The 25,561-nt window shown below is 32.6% G+C and overlaps 1 protein-coding gene across 13 annotated transcripts in view; it reads right to left on the bottom strand.

Annotated features, from left to right (window-relative positions):
* The window catches only part of LOC124537946 (brain tumor protein), a 469,342-nt gene that overhangs the window by 134,131 nt on the left and 309,650 nt on the right, over positions 1–25,561 (bottom strand). For 5 of the 13 annotated variants that reach the window (XM_047114925.1, XM_047114926.1, XM_047114930.1 and 2 more), the window contains exons 1-2: positions 8,893–9,033; positions 8,641–8,746 (exon numbers count right to left, since the gene is read on the bottom strand). The exons of 4 other annotated variants lie outside the window; for them this stretch is intronic. The gene's annotated coding sequence lies outside the window, so the exon portion shown is untranslated. Of the gene's footprint in view, positions 1–8,640; positions 8,747–8,892; positions 9,034–25,561 lie in introns of those variants that run through there. 4 more of the 13 variants (XM_047114924.1, XM_047114929.1, XM_047114923.1 and 1 more) reach the window with 1 other exon arrangement.

Below are 25,561 nucleotides of genomic sequence, written 5' to 3'. Positions count from 1 at the left end.
TGTGTGAGCACATTGGTATTTGAGGCACAGGAAGTTGGAATAGATCGTTGATAATAATAGCTACAAATGATGAATATCTATTCGAAACAACGTTTACAAAAAAAATGACTATTGTTTCATATCGAGGAAATATAATTTTATATTATATTACAGCATTAATTTTCAAAGGCAAACAGTATAAATAACAATTGGCGAGCACTGATATCCTGTTTTCAAACGAATACACGAATACCAAAACATATTAGCTTCCTCTTAAAATATCTTAGAGAGATTCGTATAATAACAATATCGTTCACGAATACATCATGAGAGACTCGAATTTGATTGAAAGGTAAAGTGTACGTTTCAAATTTCAACTACACTAGTCAAGGTGCCTAGTAACCACATACGGGAAGGAAGTTTGGCAGACATTAAATCGATTAAAATATCGATCAACATGTGATCGTCGAATATTAGTATTTTGGAGCATTACAAGTAGATATATTGTAGAACATTTAGCATTAGAGATTTACATAGAGCAATTAGTCCATCTAATATTCATATAAAAAGGTTTAAAGGGGTAAAAGTTGTACCTAAGCATTCAACATGTATTTATAGTTAACGTTATATTGTTTTTGAATTACATAAATAACAATTGTAAATATGTCATGTATAAGGTTGGCTTTTGTGATTTATTCGAATTTCGAATTTTAGATCCGTGAATACATTTCGCGATAGATGCAACGCAAAATAGATGCAACTTATTAGACATATTTTACAAAATACTCATTATATGTATACATTAGCAAATACATTAAAGTGTGTATTGTAACGTATCATATAAATAATACTGATATGCAATAAATAAAACGATTGCAGAATTACAACGAGGAAATTGGTTATCATCAAGGCTAGTAGTGAAGGTGGTTCGCATAGTTAAGAAATATTTTTCATTGCTGTGAGCCGTTTAAACGACTAGACATCGACTCGCATTGTTGCGTTCAAGTAAAGAAAAGGTCGCACTCGTGAACATGTTAACATTGTGAGATATATACATATATAAATTAATTATGTTCCATTTTAAAGATACTTCACTTTTATCTATAACAGTCTATATATATTCCATTACTGGTTATAATGTAACCGTAAATAGCTTTATACATATCTAGTATAATTGTGAATTTCGAAAGGAGTTATTTTTGATTCAGAGCGTTCCTACTAATCTTTCCACTGGATATCTTTTACATTTCATGATGAATGATTTGCTAGTAACTGACAATCATGTTAATGGTCACTCGCGCTAATAAAACATTGAGACAGAAGACCCTATATCAAATGTCAACCATCCTTACACCTCAACTATGAGTACTCATGTAACTGATGAGTTAGTGGCAAAACGTGTTATTATCTTCTACCGGTTTCAAAATTTAAAAAGATGAAATTTCAGAAAATGAAAATTTAGTGCGAATCGATAACTAAAAATTTAAGACAAGTACTATATAAGTTTCGTGAATCATTATCGATAGATTCATTCAATAAAAGACAACGTGGGCGAGCACTTGTTCTATAAAAAATCACTATCCGTAAATAACATGTTTATCTCAAATGCTTCCATTTAATATTATGCCAAGCGAAAAACATTTTTGGCATCATTCCCTAGATTAACACGCACATTGGGGAAAAATGAAAACAGAGTGTTAGTTTACTCTCGTTGAGTACATTGTGAGTACGATATTTTATTGCAATTTATTCATTCACGACCTTTACGCGAGTGACTGAAGGGTACGACTGTCACATTGAAAAAATACAGCGAGAAAAGCAGTTCTAAATTACGTATTAGGGTACACAATTTGTTTCTTAAGATTCCTTTGAATGTGTAATGGGTTTTTTCAACATGTCGAATCAATTTAATTTGGGATTATTTTGTTTTGATTAATATTAAAATTATATTTTTATTCCTTTGTGACATAACCAGTATCAAATTCAAATATATTACGCAAATCTTTTTCGAGTTTACTTTGTAGGAACGACTTCAAAGACTTTATTTTCTTCATTTCCCAAATATTATTAGCTATATCATAAATATGTTTATATTTCTTGTACAAATATATTCTAACTGAATTAAATATAATTTTCATAAAACAACACACTATATAGATTGAAGTTTAATAAAGGAAATCTACTCAACTAGTTTGAAACCAATCGTAGTTGACGAATACCAGAGAAGTGGGCACATTGAAACCAGATGCAACATAAGCAATAACGCAGCTGATACTACACGAATGTCTAACATAATAATTAGAACTGTAATCACTAAGTATAATTTGTAATCAATCTCAATTGAGTAACCTATTATAACATTTCAATTAATTACATTTCAACATAATATAAATGGTGTTTAGTTAAACACTTTTTATCTCTATATATTAATAATTTAACAATTGAAATAAGACAATCATTTAATGGGAGCCCACAGCATAACTTCATATACAAAATATTCGTTGTTTCGGGTTTATACTTTATTAAAGTTATAAACGATTATTTATAAGCGTCGATTACTTCATAAAATTTATTAAATTCACCAATAAAATTGAACGTATTCTCATTGTGTTCGATATAAAATGAAGTAAATTTATTTATGTTTTTTTAACAAATATTAAAGCATACTAACAGAATTATGAGACGCTATAAATTACCGACAGCAATGCTTGTATAAATACGCTAGAACCTAAGCTGGTGTTAGTTATAGTTCAACGAATCTACCGTCTAGACAAAAAAGGTTACGATATTTGAAAAGTTTAAACAATCTGATCGATATAAACGTGAAGTTCTTAAATGGCATCCAGGGTAAATATTAGCTTCATGACGAATCGTCAGCCGTTCCGACGTTACACAAAGAACCGAAGTATGACTAATTTTACTCGCTTGCTATGAGTCAGGCAAGTATTAAACCAGTTTAAACAGGGCATAGCTTGAGAACGTACTTGCGTGGCGTTACGCTTTATGAACAAGGTATAAGGGACAGTAATTATATAGCTTGAGAAATAAATGTTCCAGTTTATTTTGGTCTAGCATTTGTTGATGGGTGTATGTAAGGTGAGGTCTTGTTGAAATGGCTTCTATTATACCTAATGTAGGGTGTAAAAAGATAAAGAACATTTGTGATTCCCATGTCTGTTACTATTAGCTGACAATTGTTTTACATTATGCTGATTAGTTGTAAATATGTTTAAATATATTATGAAAAACTCTCATGCATTCTTACTGCTAACGATTAAATCTTTAAAGTATCTGTTCTATCAATATTATATTTAAGAAGATGAATGGTTGGTAGTCTTTTCAACGACGCGCAAACCTGAATATGTTTTTGATATCCATCTAAAATAAGATTCGTCACATAGCTCAGTCCATAAAAACTACTTAAACTAACAGACAATAAAACAAACGAAATTATATTAAACACCAATTCAATAAAAGAGCAACGTACAATAAATTTAATATTTACAGCGACCGTCTCGACGTTATGGCGCCGTTGTATTTAGCGATACAATTATAAAAAAAAAAGTTTTCCACGGCAAGTGACATTTATGGCGGCGGTCACCCCCACACGAGTAATTGAATGATTGCTTGTAATTATAAGTCCGGATCTTTTGTTAAAATACCGAGGATGTGGTTTAGCGGCGACTCGGGACCCCTTCGACTAACAATTCCGGGAATTTTATCAATTGTGAATTTCTATTCACTTTGTCATTGTTAAGGAAACAGTTTGTAATTATTTCTACGATTCCCGCACTCCGCATATTTGCCGGAATTATGCATATGGGAGTTCAGTGAATGTAACTTTTCGATATTATTATTTAATAATTAATAAGTAGTTCAATGGATTTTTATTTTCGCTGACGGTTTTAAATTTTTTTTACTTCTGATGTTTTTAGGACAAAGGACGTTTGCTCTTTTGCCTGGGTAAAGGAAATTAATAAAAAAAACCTATATATGTATGTATAATGAACGTCTTAAGAATACGTAATATTGATTGTCCCAATTACTATTAGTGTGCCATGCTTTTAAGACCATTTAAAATTAATTTTAAACGATTCTGGTTCCAAACTTAAGCCTTTACCGGTATTTTGAATTATTTTTTTTTCGTTCACTAAATTTTTAAAAATAATATGTTGCAAGTAAGAAAATATTTTATGAATAGGTTAATGTAAAATAAAAAATCCATGTTAAATCCTGTCAAGTATTAACATATTGGACAAGGTCAGTAACATCTGGCAAGACGCCGAGGACTCGAACCGGCGTCCTCGTCTCGGTCAATGTAAAATGAGACTTAACAATTTGACCTTACAGCTGACTTTGCAATGACAAAGTTCATGGTACCTTCTTATCACATTATACGGGGGGTCCCGAAGAATTTCAATTGCACGTATGTCGATATTTATATGTTTATTTATATTTGCACTCTCTATGAATGATATATAATACAACGAATTGTAATTAATTAATATGTTCATTTTAAAATTGTCATTTAATGCGCTACCATTATAGTCATTATAAATTTTCCTTTGAAGTGGTTAAAATAATTATTTTCATGTAGTTTTTAGGTATGTTGGTTATTTATACAATGTAATTTCATCATTATAATACGAATACATAAGAGTATTATAATATATTTTCAAATACTAGGAAATTAAATTAGAAATGGATTAATGCTTAAAATAAATGAATTACTTAGTGCGTACGAAAATCCATCAAAATTTGACAGTGACAATCTGACTAAATTTGTTTGAATAAATTATTTAAAAATAGGTTCCGTATATTATGCGTGTGTTACAAAATACATTATTACTATATTATATCAGCTGTTAGGATTACATACCGTACATAATATTGTTCCCAAGTACATACAATCTCTATACCGTTTTATATACATGTAAGTAAGAACAAAGTCGTCCTTTGTACATAATTGATTACTTAGCCAACGTTATTCTAGGCGATGTCACAATCATTTCAAAACCATTGTGACATATCGAGTCCGCAAACTCGAAGTCAAAACTATTTCCGCTTCCGTTAAATGAAACCTTAATACAATTGCACCGTCATGGACGAATTAAAAAAAAAATCGTAAATCCGTACACTAGGACAAATTCAAAACGTATCAACGTCCAAAAAAATGTAAGGCTAGCACATTGAAATCTACATGGAGTTTGGGCTTTTCGTTAGCTCACTGCCAGGGCTCGCTTTGATCACGCCAAATTCTGTCTGGAGTACTCCGACATTCGGCATTTTATCCGACGTTCGTGTATATTTTTTTTTTACGAATGAAATCGAGCATTGTGTAAACGTGCCTTTACAACGAGACGGTGGATTAAGGGAACCAGTTTTGGAAGGTTCAAAGAATTAAGAAATAATATCACAAGACAACTATAAAACCTTTGCAAGTAAAAAGCAATTAACGCAATTATTACAAAAGCAAAAGTTATTTTTTTTTTATGGCAACTCTCTAAAGCGATTGAAAAAAAAAATTTATAAAGGAAAACAGAAAAATCAATTACTCAGAAATAAATAATAATAATAAATCCACGATTTTTCCACATTATTAAGAATAAAATATGAATAAAAATAATTTTACGAGAAATAGTTGCCTTGACAACAACGAATACAGTCTAATAGCTAACCTTATTGGCTATAATAATATCTAAAGGCATGCCTACTTCAAATTAATGAGTATTTCTTGTATACGAATAAAATTAATAAAGATTAACCTTTCACTTATTAAAATAACATTATCAATACATTAATACCTTTAAAAATAAAAAAAATCAAGGTCTTTGGGCGGTACAGACTCACTCCATTTCCAATAAAAATAAGAAGACAAACCTTTTTAATCGTTTTATAGACGTTATTTCGAACTCCTTCACCAAAATAAATTCTATTTTTAAAATATTAAAAAATAACCATGCCGTGTTCAACAATTACACACATAAATATAGCCCAACAATTTACAAATTGACCTTATCTAGGTATAATAAATAATTCAACAAGTTATTATCAATTATAGGATAAGGAAACATACTTTTATGGTGTGAAGGTGAAGTCTGTATCACCTATATAGCATTGTGTTATTTATTACATTTCTTTTATTACAATAAACCATTTAGAACTGTGATGATGGCCTCTACCGATTTTGGTTAAGCGGAACATTCAATAGGTATATAGAGAATATTTCTAAACACAGGTTTACTTACTATATCTTCACTACATAGTACAAAACGAAGCCGTTTTCTCTGTCCCTATATCCCTTTGTATGCTTAAATCTTTAAAAATTCGTAACGGATTTTGATACGGTTTTTTTTAATAGATAGTGATTCTAGAGGAAGGATTTCGTATATAACACATGGACAACATATTAGAGAAAAACTCATAATTTTAGAAGTTCCTAATGTGATGTCATAAATAAACAAATTCTGTGGTATATTTAGTATTGCATCCGTGCGAAGCCGGTGCGGGTCGCTAGTAACTCATAATAAGATGAAGAGACAATTTGACAAGATAAAGTAGAAGATCTACGTGTTCTTTTGAGGCTCGAGAGTGTCTCCCCAATTTCCAACTGACACTCTTGACTATTTTTTACAAAATCCAACCGATTTAAGCCCAGATTCTCTGCGTCAATAACCTTATAATACCAAGAACCAATCAAGGGCTTAAACACAATATGGCACAGCCATGACATGTTTCAATAACATTCTCTAGGTCTCTCCTGATTTGTCTTTGTGATGAATCATTAAAGCAATATCATAACTTCGTCTTAGGTCGGACTCGTGTTGAAACATTTTATGTTTAGAAATAGCAACGACCTTGCCTCTTGAAAGTATGTGTTATCATTTAATTACAAAACATTACACAATTAATTATTCTTTTCATACATTACGAAACTATATGTAGATTGTAAATGTACATTGACTTCGTTAAGTGTTCTCAGAATATTACGTTTGTGTCATACAGGAGAATAATGAAATACATATATTTTAATATGATTTTGTATCCAGCTTTGTCAGTGGAGTAGATTATATATTATTTAAATATAATTAGATTTGCGTGTTCGCTCTATATTAACTCTGTTAACATAACCTTCAAAAGTTTTGAAATAAATTAGATAATATATTTTCATATGCTATGTTTAGCAATTAACGCTGTATGCGCAATCGACTATGACTTTTTATATTATTATAAACGCGAAAGTAACTGTCTGTTCTGCCAAACCATTGGACTGAAATTAATTAAATTTGGAACTAAGCTTGATTTCCAAGGAAGGACACAGGATATTTTTCCACCTTGATTTTGTCGTCAGGACGACCTCTAAGCCGTAAGCAAATCCGCGGACTACAACTACTATTATAACAAATAAATACATACGTAAGTTGTTTTGAAAGCACAATCACACGTTCACTAAGGTTTCGAAAGGCATCAAATAAAGATACATTTAAATATGTTCTAAATAGGAACGGTTTACGAAAATAGAACGCAAAATCTTTTTTTTTTAATTTATTAGTTGTTTTTTTTTTACACGGAATTCTAAAGTTACATGACAGTTTGATAGTATTCATAAATGTTGTTTATTATTTATAAATTAATTTTAAGTAACAACAAAACGTTTGTCAGTTAATTTAATATTATAATAAGTTTTTTATCTAAATCGAATATGTAGGTATAGTGTTCATGAATGATTTGTATATTTTCAATTTTTTGCATTTTCAGTATTATATTATATTTTTAAAATATATTTTTAGTTTTATTATCATTTAATTGATTTGCTCAGATAATTCTTAGTTAAGATTTTGTGAAAAATAAAATGTAGGTACTTTGAAAATAATATCATAAAATTTATAAATTGAGCATTATCTTTTCTACCTTTTGCAATATACCTGTAATTTTTTTAAAATATTTCGAGAATTAGTCTGTAACTTTAAACTTTTTAAAAACATTCGTGTTACATTCGATTTTTAAACGTTCGATTAACGAAGAAATCGTTCGTCGTATGTTCTAGATAAAATGTTCAAATCATGATTAGAATAACCTCAGTCTGTACTTTCGACACCACACGCTGCGGCCGGCGTGGTTAATGCACTTTGAAAGTAAATTATCCACTATTACACAACACGGAGGCTTTTGTCTCGAGTTTGACATCGTTGCATTCATTAGGACACAATTTCATAATATCATGTTACGAGTTTTTATGTATATAGAACTGCGGTTGGTACACATAAAATATTGTATCGTATGTACGCTTTGCTTAGTCGACGCAACAGGTATGGTTCGTCATTCGCGAGGCCTAACAAATGTCACACAAAAGGTTGAAAAATTATATAATCTCAACACTCGACTAGTTATATGCTTTACATTGTTTTATTTTTTTAATTACTCGACCTAACCAGCTTACGTAAGTCACAGGTAAGTACGAGTGGATTGTACAAAAAATCGTAACCTACCTACGATGAGAAATAAAGAGGTCGCTGACCCACAATAGGAAAAAACCGACATTTATTCACATCGCGGAAACATAATCTATACAAAATCACGATTAGTCATGCATACGCACACTAAAACAGAGCTGGGACGGTTAGACGAATTTCAAATACTGTACAAACATTTGAAACGTACCTTATGTTTCTCGGTCGTATGGCTATGCACGAACGTTCACCTTATAACTAACTAAGCCTTTGTTTCCACACAAGTCAACGGCTCCAGATCAAACAGAACAGTTTATCTGAAAATAGAAACGAATTTTATTAATGTACCGCCTTTACACAAACTAAACGTACGTTGGGCCCTATGCTACGGAACGAAATAATCCGATAACCGGCGTTCATGATGTAAACATCGCATAAGATCGAAGACGCATGGGATACGCACCGATAATAGTATACGTTCACAACAGTTTATCCACAAAGCACGTTTCGGCGCACAGTCGTTAGCCGGTCGTTCCGGTGTATAACTAGTTTATTTTTCCGATCGCATCGTATTAAAGCGACAGTCATCCGGCCTCAGCGGCGGTCGGCGCGAGACTGAGCGAGCGTAGCGCCCTCTCATCCGCGCCCCGGGTCAGGCGTGTGTGCGTATTTGTGAATGTGAGGGTGCGCCCTGCGCCCCGACAACCGTTTATTTATTTTCGAATACAGGGTGAAATAAGTCGGCAGTGCAGTCCTAGATAGAAAAATTTTATATTATCTGTGGAAAATTGTAAGTCGTACAAAACGAGGATGTACGTTAGCGGGCGTCGATTCTTTTAAACGGCCATGAACCGGCACGTCAGCCGCGGTCATTGCCACGGGCGGTATAAAAATACGTCACAGCATCTGTAACGATTATGCGTATACGTATAATTTAAAAAAAAATAACGATATCTAAGTTATTAATAAAAAAAAATCAACACTAGATTTAAGAAATGACATATCTTATTTTTGAAGTAATTAATTATAGCGTATTGAAAAGAACTTTTTGCAACAAAAGTTGGCGACATAAAAAGGATGGAAGATGTACGCTGGTGCCAAGAGAAATTCATTATAGTACAAAACAAAGCGGGTTGAACTTCCATGGTTGTGACACACATTAATTGCCTACTTAGAGAGAAATAAGTGAGGCCGTGATGTTGATGCAAATAACTATTCCAATAAAATATTATGCCTTCACATATTTAATGCAATTCGAACAGTTAATTATATAAATGCATATTTATATATTAGAAATTTTAATTACAGTATTTCTATAGCGTATTTATTAATTTAAATTGTGTTATTTGATTTAGTTGTTTAATTAACGGATTTTATAATACATTTCAATAATTTAACTTTTATGTCACTAAATCTATAGTAATTTATGTACTAATTGGATATAAAATTTAAATTTAGTGTTTTATAATCTAATTAATATACCGCTAATGTTTTTGATTTATTTTTAGGAATTAAATAAAATAAAATATCATTAAATATTATTACTAATTCTGGCCTGCGGTTTCAACCGCATTTTTGGAATATATAGCCCTGACATATGTTGTCTAACCAATAGTATATCGTTCCTTATAGTCCATAGCTACATAATGTAGCCTCAATAAATGGACTAATGCAAAAGTAATAAGTCAAATAGTTGATTTAACTGCGATACAAATGCTTTTGGATATAAAGTAACTTGTCCTGGCAACTTCCCCCGCGTGTAACGTTACTGCTCATCAGTTATAGCCTTTCTTCAGTAGATGGGCTATCAAGCGCTAAAACATTCAAATCAAAACTTGACCGAATCAAATCACCAAATGTGATTTATTAAAAAGGAAAAAGATAAAAGAAGATATGAAAAGATATCGTTAATTCTATGTCTGTACATATATTCATATAGAATAATAGTTTAAATGGGAAGATATCTGTTACACAATGAGGTAAACGGAATTTGATGAAATTTAGTACAAAGCAAGCTTGGACATCAGGAAGACATATAACCTACATTGCAAACATCAGCAGTCGAAATTGGATTAATTTTTAATTCCTAAAAATTATTAAAAAACTTCCTAATTTTTTTATAGATATGTACATAATTTTCTTGTATAGTACCCACTAACGTTTTACCTTAACTCTAGTTAGTCCAATCGAAAATTTTACCTCTTCGTATAGACAAAGAAATATATATCGCGTCCATATCTCTCGCGGCATAGACAACTATCACTAACGAGATGTAAAAATATAAACAAGGGTAAATAATATTTAAAGAAAAAAAACTAGACAAAACGCTGTTGTTCAATTGATGTTAGACTTACTTAAACCGCGGGATCATCCAGTTATCCTACACAAATATGTACTTCAGTGAACAATTATATATTTATATAATAGCCCATTCAATCTCGGTAAATAGTAACCTACCCATAGAAATTATTGGTTTAAGCCAATACCCAAATGCGTCACCAACCTTATAATCTAAGATATCATGTCCATGTGCCTGTAGTAATACTGGCTCACCATCAAACCTTCCACCAAGTACGTTAATTATATAATGACTGACAATTTCGACATCGGTCAGTTGAAGAAGTTTTTTTTAATTCTCGATTGTAACGCCAGGGTAGATGGCGCTACGTTCCAACTAACCCATCCAGGGATTCACTAAAATAGCCAAACATCTTATCGAAATCAGTGCAACGGCTTGGTAGGTAATTACTTACACACAGGAACGGAAATATCTCAAATTTTAATTTCTATTGATTTAAGACGAAATAAACTAATCCAATTGATATTAAACTTTTGTATTAATTTAATATACTTTTATTATGAGTTGTGATGTCCCATTGGTTTGAACGCGAGCACCTGAACTGATGAATACGGGTTCAATGCCAGGCCACTTCAATTCATTTCGTGCTTGGTGAATGAAAACATAGTTAGGAAACCTGCATGTGTCTAATTTAATGAAATTCAGCTAGGTGTGTGGTAGTTAAAAAATAGGAAAGGATGTGGGATAAAAAATCTGTAATTGTCAGGAATATGGTCATATCAACTTTAAAATTGCTCAAGTTTTATGAAATGTTTTTGTTAAACATCGCTTAATCACTTAACCTTTATATATTTATAACATTTTAAAATATCGCAAGCATTCTTGCTAATTCGTATTTGTATATATTTAAGGATTTATGTTCCATTTTTTTTTAATTTTATGTAAATAAACTTCCGAATAAATAAATATGTTATTCGTTTTATATTCAGCTTTTTAATTATCACAATAAAGACAAGCTCATGACAAAAATAAACCCTCCGTGGTCGAATAGTGTACACCGGTTTTCAAGGGTACGTCACTCCGAGGTCCCGGGTTCGATTCCCGGCCGAGTCAATGCAGAAAAAGTTCAGATGTTTGTGTGGCCGTCGTTACATCTGATTTTCCATAACATGCTTTACTTACATTGGGATCAGAGCAATGTGATGTTGTCCAATATTTATTCTATTTTTTTTTATTATGTCACCAGTACATTGACGAACAGACTTAATTTATTCTTCTTACATTACAATTTCCAAAGACCTTTCGATGTGAGCCAACGTAATTTCAAAGTAAAATTAAAAATACGATTTCGGAGGGAGGGATCTATTTTTAATTTAACGAACACCCCAGATCTTGTAGGAGCGAGTTTAAACAAAAAATGTCTCTGGGTTACCGAGATGTAACATGTTAAAAGAAAGTTACCTTAGGCGTTTAGGTGATTTATTTTCGTACCAAACTACATACAATTTTATAATAACATGCATCATAGACGCAATATTAATCTTAAAATAAATGAATACAAAGCTGTATGAAATAACACTTTCGTCTTTTCCATAAAAAAAAAATAATAATAATGTTATAATAAAATAATAAATAATGTAATAAAGAAAAAGAAAACAGAAATAATACTCTAGCTGTTATATTTAATGTTTATTAAAAACTAGCTACCGTTCCTGAAACGCGCGGGTAAGATAACGATCTACATGATCTTCAATTGTTTTTAAATAAATAAAGAAATTTGTTTTCTTTTTACTCTAAAACACTAGTGGTCATTGAAAGCTCATCAATGTTAAATTTTCAAGCATAGAGGACAAACATACAAATATAGTCATATTGTACATATAGAAATAGACCAACATTGAGTGACTAAATTTCTTGTTAAAATAAACTTTAGAACACCGCAGTACCTTTGTAAGTGGATGTCTCAGACAAAAGTGTGATTAAAGTAATCCTGTAGTAATATGAAAAGTCCAGTACGAAAAGGTATTCTTATCAGGAAACTTGGTTGACCATTTAAAGAGCAAAATAATGTAAAACATAATGTTATGTACAATAAACGCGACGCAATCATATATGGCTGTAAATTACAATTTCCCCTGCCGTCCATACACCAATGCTATCGGATGACTGTCTCTGCGAATCGATTACCTCTGTCAAGGCTTCTATATCACCCTCAAAAGAGGAATACCGAAGTAATTAGCCCCAAAATTGCAACCATTTCACTCAATTCCGTCCTGTGTTTATAAAGCTATAAAGTCCAATTTTCTCTAACAGCGCACATGCAATTGTGCACCCTTCCAAATATCCATACCTAAATTGGATGCACTGATGAGTCAATGTAGATGATTCACTATAACTATAGACGCCTCGTTGCCTAGCAACGGGACGTTATCAAAAAAGCCCGTAGACTTTATTACAATGGTTTAAGGTTCAAAGTTCAAACGAATTAAGACAGATGCTGTCGGCGTTTAGACTCTACTGCTAGGCGATAGAGCTCAAATACTGTCAATTCTCTTGCGAATTCATTGTAAGGTATAGTTGCTATTGCTTAGCATTAAGGTTGAAAATCGATAAGTTTATCCATGGTTAGGTATATGGGGTTACGCCAGACGGCTAGACGTCCAGACTAGGGGGCGCTGTGGCCGGGTAATAATATCAAAGGTATACGTATGTTTCGCGTTTAGTTTGAAATGGGTTTCATGATTCAACGCGCTAACTTTGATGAACAATCTAATGGCGAAACAAGGTGTTGGCGGCCAGTTTGCATTATGACCTCCGAGGGGGTCTTGTTCCACGAACTTCGTAAGACAAGGAGCCTTTGGTATTCTCGGAATGGATTCTTTTACATAAAAGGGATGCAGATTGACTTTTGCTGTTTAGCCTTCCTGAAAGGAATTGCTTATGGTGATAGTATATCCATTACAAACGCAAACTTATATATTTAAATATATAATTAACAGTTTTTGTAATTAGTGTTTTTATTGTAATTTAAATATCACTTTGAGGATTCGATGGATGGTTAAAGAATTTAGATAGTAGGGATTTAGATAGTATGTATATAACTAATGGTATGATATAATTATAATGAAACCAGTGTTTTCTTAGACTTAAATCATTAGTACTGGACGTTAGTTCCTACACACAAACAAACACATTTTAGCCTTTTATAGTATTAAAAAGTAAAGTAACAGCCTGTAAATTACCCACTGCTGGGCTAAGGCCTCCTCTTCCATTAAAGAGAGGGTTTGGAACATATTCCAACACGCTGTACCAATGCGGGTTGGTGGAGTGCAATTTCGATGAAATTAGACACCTGCAGGTTTCCTCATGATGTTTTCCTTCACCGCCGAGCAAGAGATCAATAATAAACACAAATTAAGCACATATATATAGTGGTGCTTGCCTGGGTTTGAACACAAAATCATCGATTAAGATACACGCGTTCTAACCACTGGGCCATCTCAGCTCATATTATTAGCTAAGCTTTATAATATTAGCATAGATATAATTCGAAGTACTAATATTAAACTAACTTCTCAACCATCTTACGCAACAGAAACATGTTTCTCTACTGTCTGACACACAGACATTTACGTATTGTTTAATATTAAAATTCGATTATAATTTCGAAGGGTATTTCTTAATGTGATAACAAAAAATACCTATGTCATGTTTCGTAGAAAGTGAAAGAATCTTCCATCGCGTTTCCTACGTGACTTTATTGTGCGTTGGTTTTCATTGGTCCTTTTATCTAACGCGTATTTGAAATGGACAGTTACTTCGAAAGTGACGGGATTGCGAACTGGAAATGTCAAAATCCTATATACTCGTTTGTTACATGGGATTAGGATTATTTCAATCTGTTTATTTGAATCTATAAGATTAAGGAAATGCTGTACAGTTATTGCTTAATTGGATGTTACAGAATTTCTTTGGCCTTTATTACCTACGAAAAAGACGATTGAAAGGACCCAATATCAACTTTTTCTTTACGACGTGTTTAAGGCGTCCTCTTTAATACAGCACAATTAGATATAAACCTTTTTGTTACATATTTTTATATGCCTTAAAATATATAAATATTGACTTAAAATTAAATTGTATTTGATTAATATAACTTTGTATTTCGAATTTTGGATAAGAGTAACTTCTGTGATTCTTGTCGGTTATTCTCTATAGAATTTTCATTCCTAATCGGTGGTTGCTCTACGTTTACTAAAATTCTGTTAAATGACAATTCAAAATAAAATAATTTATGAAGTATAACTTGAATTTATTTAGTATTTCATTACTTTCCCCAGAAACATTTTCAGATGTAATCTATTTCTGAATATTTGATCAAACGGATATATATATAATGTAGATTCAATTATATATAAACAGACCATAAAGGAAAAATGACAGCGATTTTTGATCAACGAGAATTCAAACACCTGCGTTACAATCAAGTAAGGCAGACAGACATCAATTATTCTTAAAAAACAACGGCTTACTTGAAAATCCATTGGTTTAAGAGTGTGAAATGCGTTTATCCGAGTGGAAAGGTTGGTTGTAAATCTACCTGGTCCCAGGACAGATCCTCTAGTTATTTATAGCTCAGCTGAGGAAACTATCTCAACGTGGTCAGATGGATTGTTTTATTCATTCCGCCCTCCCGATGTTCTTGGTAACAGAGTAATGGAGATAGGAAAAAGGTCGGTATGAATATTTTCTACAGCATATGTTTGCTTACATAATAAGTGTTATGGATGTTATGACGTAAAAATGACATTAGCTTTTTCTATTTTCAAGTCAAAAACAAAAGCAGAATCCAGTGGATTATATGGTATTAGTTCGGCGGGTGTGTTGCGCATATCACAAGCTACGGGCAACGTAATAAGGTTCACAATTAATTCGGTTTTAAAGGTAATTAGTCTTTTTTAAAATATTTCTGAACATGAGAGTGTTAGTTTTTCATCCATTTTTGTCCAGCTGGGTCATCATTATACATTATAAATGTATCCTTAACCAAATATATCTTTTAATACCCAAGATTTACGTCAAATAATTTTTACCTGATTTCGATATTCGACATAATAAAATCCTGCCTCGTCGGTTCAAGCACCAGTGTATAGCTGATAAGGGAAATCGTGAACCTGTGTTCAAAATCCCGATAAAAGACATTCGGATTTTACCAATAAATTCTCAACAGCAGACCCAAGTGAGATAGCTAGCGATATTTACAGTCCAATTCCTCGGAAAGTGTAAGTTCTTTGGTCTCGTGTCTAGTCTAGTCGAATCAGCATGAGAGCCAAAATGTGCACCGCATGTGTAACGCATTAAATCTATGAGAATCGCTTGAGATTGGTAATTAGATTAATATAAGTTCAACTCATCATAAATTCCGCAAAAGAGAAATACATGGAATTGTACTTTTTTTATGATATAGTTTGGCGGACGAGAATATGGGCCACCCGATTGTAAGTCATACCCATAGACAATGACGCTGTAAGAAATATTAACTATTCCTTACATCGTCAATGTGCCACCAACCTTGGGAACTAAGATGTCATGTCCCTTGTACCTGTAGTTACACTGGCTCACTCACCCTTCAAGCCGGAACACAACAATACTGAGTACTGTTATTTGGCGGTAGAATAACTGATGAGTGGTTGGTACCTACCCAGACGGGCTTGCACAAAGCCACCAAGTAAAGTAAAGTAGCATCTGGTTTGGAAGGTGAGCGAATTCGGTTTTTTTATGTTATAGGTGGCAAAAATGCAGAAGGCTCACATCATGGAAAGTCCACAGTCCTTGGATATTTGCAACACTCGAGGCATGTTGCCAGCCTTTGAGAAATGAGTACGCTCTTTTCTTTTCTACGGAGTGGTTGTGTGAGGCAGTTATTACATAACGTCTTATTTCCGTGGCGCATCGGTCTTGATAAATGTTATCACAATTATGTGTGTGTAAACGTGGTTCGGTTACTTACGTCATTGTAGCTCTCACCGGTGGCTCTAGCTACAATGATGTATATTCCGTCACACGCAAGCACGAGATAGAACACACCACATAAGGGCCAATTATTATTTCATATGCCTTAGTGCGATTTTGATGACTTATCATAAGTCGACCTATTAGTCAAGCTATCAATACTAATACAAATTATAAATGCTAAAGTACTGTCTGTCTGACATGGCTAAACCATTAAAGTGTTTTTTTTTTAATTCTGTAAACCGAGCTTCAATCTCATGGAACATAGGCTAGTTATTTTTGCCAAAAACCTGCATCAGTTCTCCTAACACGCGGGCACAAAGTATTGAATAAAATATAAATAATATTATTATTAATCATGAACGTGATAAAGTATTCTCATTCGAAACGTATCCCTAATTAGCTTAGTCCACTGATGTATTATTACGTATCCCATTTGTTAAAGAAGACGGATAGCAAGTTAAGCTGTGAAGTTTTCAAGGAATGTTGTAACGAATCGTTTTGGAATCTAAATTAAAGTTATTTCAACGATTATGTTAATACGGGATCGGTATGCGTGATCATTGTGAGATGGAACACCATAGGCCTTTTTTTCTCTTTGCGTTCTGATCTCCAGTTAAGGCCGGTATGTTTATTGAATATATTTATTTCAATACATTTGTAATAATGGAGATGGAAAGAAGTCCTTTAATTTTATTAATGAAAGTGTATTTATTTAAAACTAGCGAAACTTGGTGGTAGGGCTTTGTGCAAGCCCGTCTGGGTACCAACCACTCATCAGTTATTTTATCGCCAAATAACAGTACTCAGTATTGTTGTGTTTCAGTTTGAAGGGTGAGTGAGCCAGTGTAAGTACAGGCACAAGGGACATAACATCTTACGAGTAGTTCCCAAGGTTGGCACATTGACGATGTAATGAATAGTTAATATTTTTTACAGCTTCATTGTCTATGGGTGATGGTGATTACTTACCATCAGGTGGCCCATATGCTTGTCCGCCAACTATTTTGTTTGTTTATTTATATCACATGGTATGTCATTGTACACCCAGTTGCCATGAAGATTCTTTTTTATATTATAAATACCCTGCGAATTAAAACAATGTTATACAAAACCGTATCTTTAATTTATCTATCAATAAGTAAGTGTAATTCTACTACATTGAATAAAAAAAATTGAGGTGATTTTCATAAAGAGAAACGGGAGGGAAAGGCTGCCTGAGGGGGGGGGGGGGTCTTGGTTGCATAACGCTTTTTCCATACGTGACGACTTCCGAGTTGCTCTACTGTGATCCTTGTAAAAGAATTTCTTTCCAAAAATACTTCTGGAATGCAACATTAATTTCGTAACTAATGCTTCACCAAAAATGTATAGAGAGTATCCTCGATTTGATGTACTTTGAATTAATGTATGTACCTTGTGTAATAAAGGCTTGAGTTTTTAGATCTATTATATACTATACTACAAATTTACAATACAATACAATTTAGTTTATTTTTCAAACGGTAAACGTGGTGGTAAGTTGTTATTACCGTTTGACATTGGTGCTTTAGTATTCACCATATCTTACAACACCAATGCGCCACCAACACAGTAACAATATCTCACTCGTTTCAAACCAGAATACAACAACACTGGGTAGCCCTGTATCATAAAAACAAGATGTAATATATATGTTACTTAATAATCCTTTGACAATGAACAATTAACTCTAATTATTTATAGCGCTAACGTTGAATAATATCTTCTATTTTCCATGTGGATTCATTTCCATACCAAATGAAATGGCAACTGTAATTAGATTCAGCACGAACCACGATGTTAAAATTTCATTTACAATAATGTGTTGCTGAAATCTCTTGTGTTTTAAATTGAAATATATCGGACAAGATTTGTGTACTCAAGTTTAGATAACACAAGATTCAATAATTATTTTATGAATTGTTTATGTGCCTAAGTATTTTTTATTAATGATAATAATATTAGCCGCGTACCCGATAGCATATCCTATCGGAATTAAGATTTGGAGACCCACCGAATTTTCTTAAGCATCTAAGTTTTGGTAACCTCTAAACCTCGGATTCAAAATGAAGTGTCATATCATATTTAACTCGCTTATAATATTTAAACCTCTGTGACGACTTATATAAATTCATACACAGAAACCATCAATTTCGAACGAATTATCGAAAATTTAGTAATTTCCGCACAATATTTATATTCCCAATATCACTCTTTTAATTCATCAATCAAAAGGGGCATATCAGTTGCCTTTCACTAATAAAGAAATAGTTTTTTTTCTATTTTTAAATTTCAATAATGACGAACTTCCATACGATCACTCTGAATCAGCCTCCATGACGATGAATTAAATAAAACCGACAATATTGTCTCTAGCTCATGAACAGGAGTTGAAATACCGATTTCCGTATTTTCAACAGAAAACTTTCAGCCCCCATTTAACTCCTTTAGGGGATTAATTTTGAAAAGTCCGTTTTGGAAGACCCTCCGGTTCGGGCCGTGCATTGTATACCAGACTGTTATTTTAAATTTTACTAAGTAGAAAATAAAACAAGTCAAGTTGTAAAGGGTGAAAGAAAACTTTAAGGAGTATAAACCCCTGTTTATAGCCCCAATGGGATTTAAGGTGTAGTGTCTCGTATGCCTGAAATTGTATTGATTCAATCACTCTACCGGAACGTAGTACTACTAAGTTTTATCGTTTATTAAAATTACTAGCGATCCACCCCGGCTTCACACGGATACTTTATATACATTTATTTATATTTGTTACATGCAAATGCATTTTTTCAAACGTTTGTCACGTGACACAAAACGCTCCTGATTGGCCGGGTTTATGATGAAGTCACTTTCTTGTAAAATTTGCTTTTCTACTATTTATATCACAGATTAAAATACAGGAAAGTGACGTCACCGACCCCATTGCAGCGCCATATTGTCCAAGTAGCATTTTAGCGCGCTATTTAAATATGGAATTTTTAATATGATATTTTTCGGTAAATAATGTATTGATATTTTTCGGTAATATGTACTAGAAATAAAAAACACAACTTTTTCTGGGTCCCTTACTTCTACTGAATAATATAAAATGGATTTTAAAAATCAGTCAAATAGCCTATTATTATAAATTATAGCCTATGTGTTATTCTGATGTATATACTCTAAAATTTCATCCAAATCCATCGAGTAGTTTATTCGAGTAAGAGTAACAAACATACACACATCCATCCTCAGAAAGTTTCGCATTTATAATATTATTAGGACTTTATAACCGGTCGTATCTACGCAGGGTTTTGTACAAAGCCATCCGTAAAATAAACAAAATTAAACGTAAAGTTACGATCAAATAAATAGCTATGTTTGACTTAGTAAATAAAATATTCATAAACAAATGTTAAGTGTATCATCCTCTGTTAGACACATGCTATTCTCCATTTTGTTTGGAGAAATAAATCCTTTTGAAATCTTGTTCCAACTGCTATTACTACTACACTCAGTAGGGCTTCGTGCCACCAGATTTGACAGCTATGGAGCAATTCTTAGTGTGTTTCAGTTTGAACGGTAGCTGAACATGCGTAAATGTTGGCACAAGAGTCATTTCGTCACGGTAGCATGCGAGAAAGATCCTATTTCGTGAGCTGAAAAGATGGAGAAGGTACCGCTGGTTTTCTTATTAAATATAGTAATGCGCATTAGATTGTCCTGGGCACCGGTGAGTCCCACGTACCACCCACTTCACGTGGGGTGACTCGTAATGGGTATTCCCAGAAAAAAAGGGACAAGAGCATAACACTAGCTAATGAGCTAGCTAATAGAATAGGGCTGGCGGCGAATATGTGATTGTGAAAATTTCTCACAGCACTAATGTCTAAGGTTGTTGACAAGTTATCATCAAGTGGCCCAAAAATTAATAATGTGACAGTAGTTTTCACAAATACATACGAGTTACACAGATAAATCGTAAACTGTCTTATAAAATAATTATATGGACCAAAGTATTTTTTGAGTTATTTTTTAAATTTAAGTCAAACAGAAACCTCTAATATATTACAAGCTTGCATACTTGTTTGTCATCTAATTTATATGACACATTAAATAATATTTTGCTTAATATTCATACTCATTATTCATATTAATTTTTTTACCTTTTGAAATCATCAAATATTTTTGTAATAATTGCCGCTTATTTTTAAATTTTCAGTTCTTTTAATCAACCAGGACATAATAAAAAGATTATTTTTAAAAAGCGTTTTTTTTACATTTAATTTTATTTTAGAGCTCACTATTGACATTAAAATCCTTAAGATAGATTTAAAAAGGGAAAAAGATAAGCTAAATCAGCGTCTACATTTGCTTAGATCTTTTAGAAATAATCTTTGGAATACGTCTCGATACGGCTCGCAACTTTCCTTTTAAATCTTTTACCATTAGAGTCTTTGATGTCTGTATCTACTGCACACACATATACTCTGCACATGCTGCATGATGGCATTTAAATTTAATATGAATATTACATTTAACAAACATATTATGCGTCTGACTCACCATGGGATCTTTTACCGTTATTGGTTCAGGAATTTATATCCGAAACAAAAAAAGGACTATGAGAACCAGTACGGTCATAGCCGAGACGAATAGAGTGATCAATACCGGTTCGAAAGTTGATTCAATTATTTTCCATTTTATTAATAAATATAATATATTGTAATTTATTTTTAGCATCTGCTAATGACAATTTTTTAAGAGTTAGCTAGCTAGAACGGCAAATGTTTTACCTGATGGTATGTCGTCACCACTACTACTATAGGGGCCGTTAATGCCGTTATGACCAATCGTTGTTTCAATGCGCCACCAATTTTGGGAACTAATTTGTTATGACCCTTGTGCATGTAGTTAAACTGGCTCATTCACCTTTCAAACTGTAACCCAACAATTATAAAGTATTGCTGAGTGTGTGGGTGGTAATCATACAAGCCATAGACTTACAACACTAGAGACATACTTGAAGACAGCAAGTTTGCAATTCTAAAATTTGCACAGTAACTTAAAAGAGAACACCACTCACTGATCTATCTATCTTTTAAAATTCAAAATTGTTTTTCTCATGATTTACGATAGCAACAGAAACGTAGTGATTAATTGGATGATCAATGATATCAAATTATAGAATACGCTACCAATTAAGTGATACGAGTCATAGAGTCAGTTAGTAAACAGAATTTTTTGCGTCTATGCAGGACATTCATCTATGTTTTAGCAACGCAAATTTTGAAAGAAAACTTTTATGGGTGAGTTGACTTAGATTCCAAATTTAAATTCAGTATTATTTCTAAGTTTTATACAACACTTAAAAATAAAGAAAATCTGATATCAAAAGGCGTTTAACTGTTGAGATTATTCAGACTTCTTATTGCATGTAGGCATATGTACAATTGTACATATATCTCTTATAGCTCATACCCGTATAAATGCAGTTGGTGTTTTTTGTATCCAGGTTCCCTATAAGTCCATCTCCCACCCTTAATCATCCATACGTCATTATTGACAGATATATCGTTACAAATAATTCCAATTAAGTAAGATTATATTCCATATCAAATTGGCTCATCACACACATACACTTGACAGTGAATTACAAACCGGTATAACGACTCTTAGTTCTACTTAATTATTTCTATTCAAAATATAGTTACTATAAAAAATATCTAGCTGAGATGGCCCAGTGGTTAGAACGCGTGCATCTTAACCGATGATTGCGGGTTCAAACCCAGGCAAGCACCGATATATATATATATATATATGTATATGTGCTTAATTTGTGTTATAATTCATCTCGTGCTCGGCGGTGAAGGAAAACATCGTGAGGAAACCTGCATGTGTCCACCAACCCGCATTCGAACAGCGTGGTAGAATATGTTCCAAACCGTCTCCTTAATGGAAGAGGAGGCCTTATCCCAGCTGTGGGAAATTTACGGACTGTTGCTTTGCTTTGCTTTTATAAAAAATATACTTTTAAGAATTGGTTTAAAATATATCTGATTAATGTTTCACTCAGGACCATTCGAATAGTACAAATTCTACTGCAATTTTTTTGGGCATTTTATAATCGAATATTGGATAAAATAACATATACTGAAAGATGTAGTTTTTTTTATTTAAAAGAAAACTAGAAAATATGGCACAAGTCATTCGATCTGTGCCACAGATAGTACAAAAAAAGTTCTCGAAACCACAGACGATACTACAAGAAATGCGTTACTAAAGCACTATCCATAATTACTTCGAGATATTTAAGATTCTCGATTATTCTAGACTTCTTGTTAATGTAAATTCTGGACCTAGTGGTTCTGAAATGCAGATTTTCAGCCACTCAACGCTAATGTACGTGTGGGTCCGGCATTAGACATCTTGTTATCAAAGCTTTTAGTATTCAATTATAAGCCCGAACTTTGTTTTTAATGCTGGTATCATTAATTTAAGGATTTTATACTCTAAATGGCATTTTGTCACGTTTATTGCGACCCTTTTAATTTAATTGTTATTTATTAGTCCTAGATTTTAAATGGCGTCAGTATTATTATGTTGAATAATTTTCTGTATTCTGCTGACGGTACAGTTTGATAAGTTTGTCTTAAATATGATTAATGATATCTCGATACATAAATTTATTTCTTTTATTATTTGAAGATATTATTAGAAGAAGAAGGTGCGATTACGTAAATCTTTTTCAAACTTTGCGGCTATCCGGGCACTTACAGTTAACTTTTCATAAATATCTTAATATGTTTTTATATCAATAAATCAAGGGCTTTGTGCAAGCCCGTCTGGGTAGGTACCACCCACTCATCAGTTATTCTACCGCCAAATAGCAGTACTCAGTATTGTTGTGTTCCGGTTTGAAGGGTGAGTGAGCCAGTGTAACTACAAGCACAAGGGACATAACATCTTAGTTCCCAAGGTTGGTGGCACATTGACGATGTAAGGAATAGTTAATATTTCTTACAGCGTCATTGTCTATGGGTGATGGTGACCACTTACCATCAGGTGGCCCATATGCTCGCCCGTCAACCTATAACATAAAAAAAATCTATGACTCGGATAGGTCAGATGAAATTCTGCCTTATAATTATATATTTCAAAAGATTCAATTAATAACAGTATATATTTCACATATCATCGATTAAGTTATTAAAGCCCTTCTTTAGAACTCCAGAGATATATCATTTTTCAAAACAATCTTTATCTGTACACAGTTTATATATGTACGGGCGACCTCGTTACATTTTTAGTATAAAAGTCGTCAAGTTCCCGCTACAGAGAGCCATTGTTTTGATATATTATTTACAATCTATAACGGTTGTATTTATAAATAAATATAACATCTGCTCAACATATACTTTGTTTACTTTGCCTTTAAGTGATAGCTAGGGATGTCTACTTACATTTTATCGATAATTATTTAAAAATCGAACGCTTTTCATTTAACTGACTTTTTATTTTAGTAAACATGAAGTATTTCGTATCTATGTTTTTATTTTATTTACCACGCATCAAAAGACAGATTTTTATTTGTAGATATTTTTTTGGAACTTTGTAATTATTAGTACATATAAAAGTGTATTACTATCATACCTGAAGATTGATCGTGATATTAAAGTATTATTTCAAATGCCATTTAACGGTCAAAGAAGGATAGACTTTTAACACACTGAACTTTTTATGCTAAGTATAAGTTTTATTTTTGTTAAATCATGTATACAAAAAGATTCTCCATTCGCCTCTAGATTTATGTACTAGCAGTTAGATTAATATAACTAACTACAAAGTGTATCACAGTTTCATTGGTTTAGGACAACATTACAATTTCATTTTAACCTTAGTTTTCAATATCTTTGATGAAATATAATTATGAACTGAAGTAACAATAGATATACAATCAGACACAAATATCCTATTGTGTGTAATACGGCTCCAATTTAAAAACAATATTTTTTTGGCATCGTGAAAAGTATATTCTCCATCTTATTATTAAGAATATAACCCTTAAAAATTTGTTGACCAGTGACATAGATTAACTTAATGTTTATTTTATTATTGTATTTAATTCAATTCTGTGAAAACGATGGCACAGATGATACGGTTGGAGTAAGGAACGACCCCGAGGTTAAAAGGCTAACGATAAAAGTAACTCGGATTAATCGATATTGTTTGTGATTAAAACAACTTTCCTATCTTATTTTTGTATCAGGAATTCGGTAAAGAAAACGATATACCTAACAATAAAAAATAATTTGAAATTATATTCAACAACAAACAACAACAACAGGCCCCTTTAAGGGGAACATATTCCATCACGATGCTCCAATGCGGCTTGGTGGAATACACATGTGGTACAATTTCTATGAAATTAAACAAATGCAGATTTCCTCACAATGTTTTCCTTCATCGCCAAGGATGAGATGATATATAAATAAAAATCAAGCACATCAATATTCAGTAGTGCTTGCCTGGGTTGGAACCCGCAATCATTAGTTTAGTTAGCATTCTAACCACTGGGCCATCTCGGCTCTATTAGCCAAATATTTCTACGTAGAAAAGTATTTTTACTGACAGAATACCTACTATTTTATTAATATTGAATACCACTTGAACAGATTCTCAAAATTCAAACAAGGTATTAAATACAGTAGCGAACTTCACGCTTGTCAGGTCAATAGTCTTAATTTTAAGCGGGTCAAACTGAAGGTACTTATATAATAATTTTGTACACTAAAATCTGTGGAGCGATCTGCATCTTTCA

This window comes from Vanessa cardui, chromosome 19 (assembly GCF_905220365.1).
Source record: "Vanessa cardui chromosome 19, ilVanCard2.1, whole genome shotgun sequence".
NCBI lineage: Eukaryota > Metazoa > Arthropoda > Insecta > Lepidoptera > Nymphalidae > Vanessa > Vanessa cardui.
The sequence above is the reverse complement of the archived record's forward strand: the minus strand, read 5'-3'. Positions and strand labels throughout refer to the sequence as shown.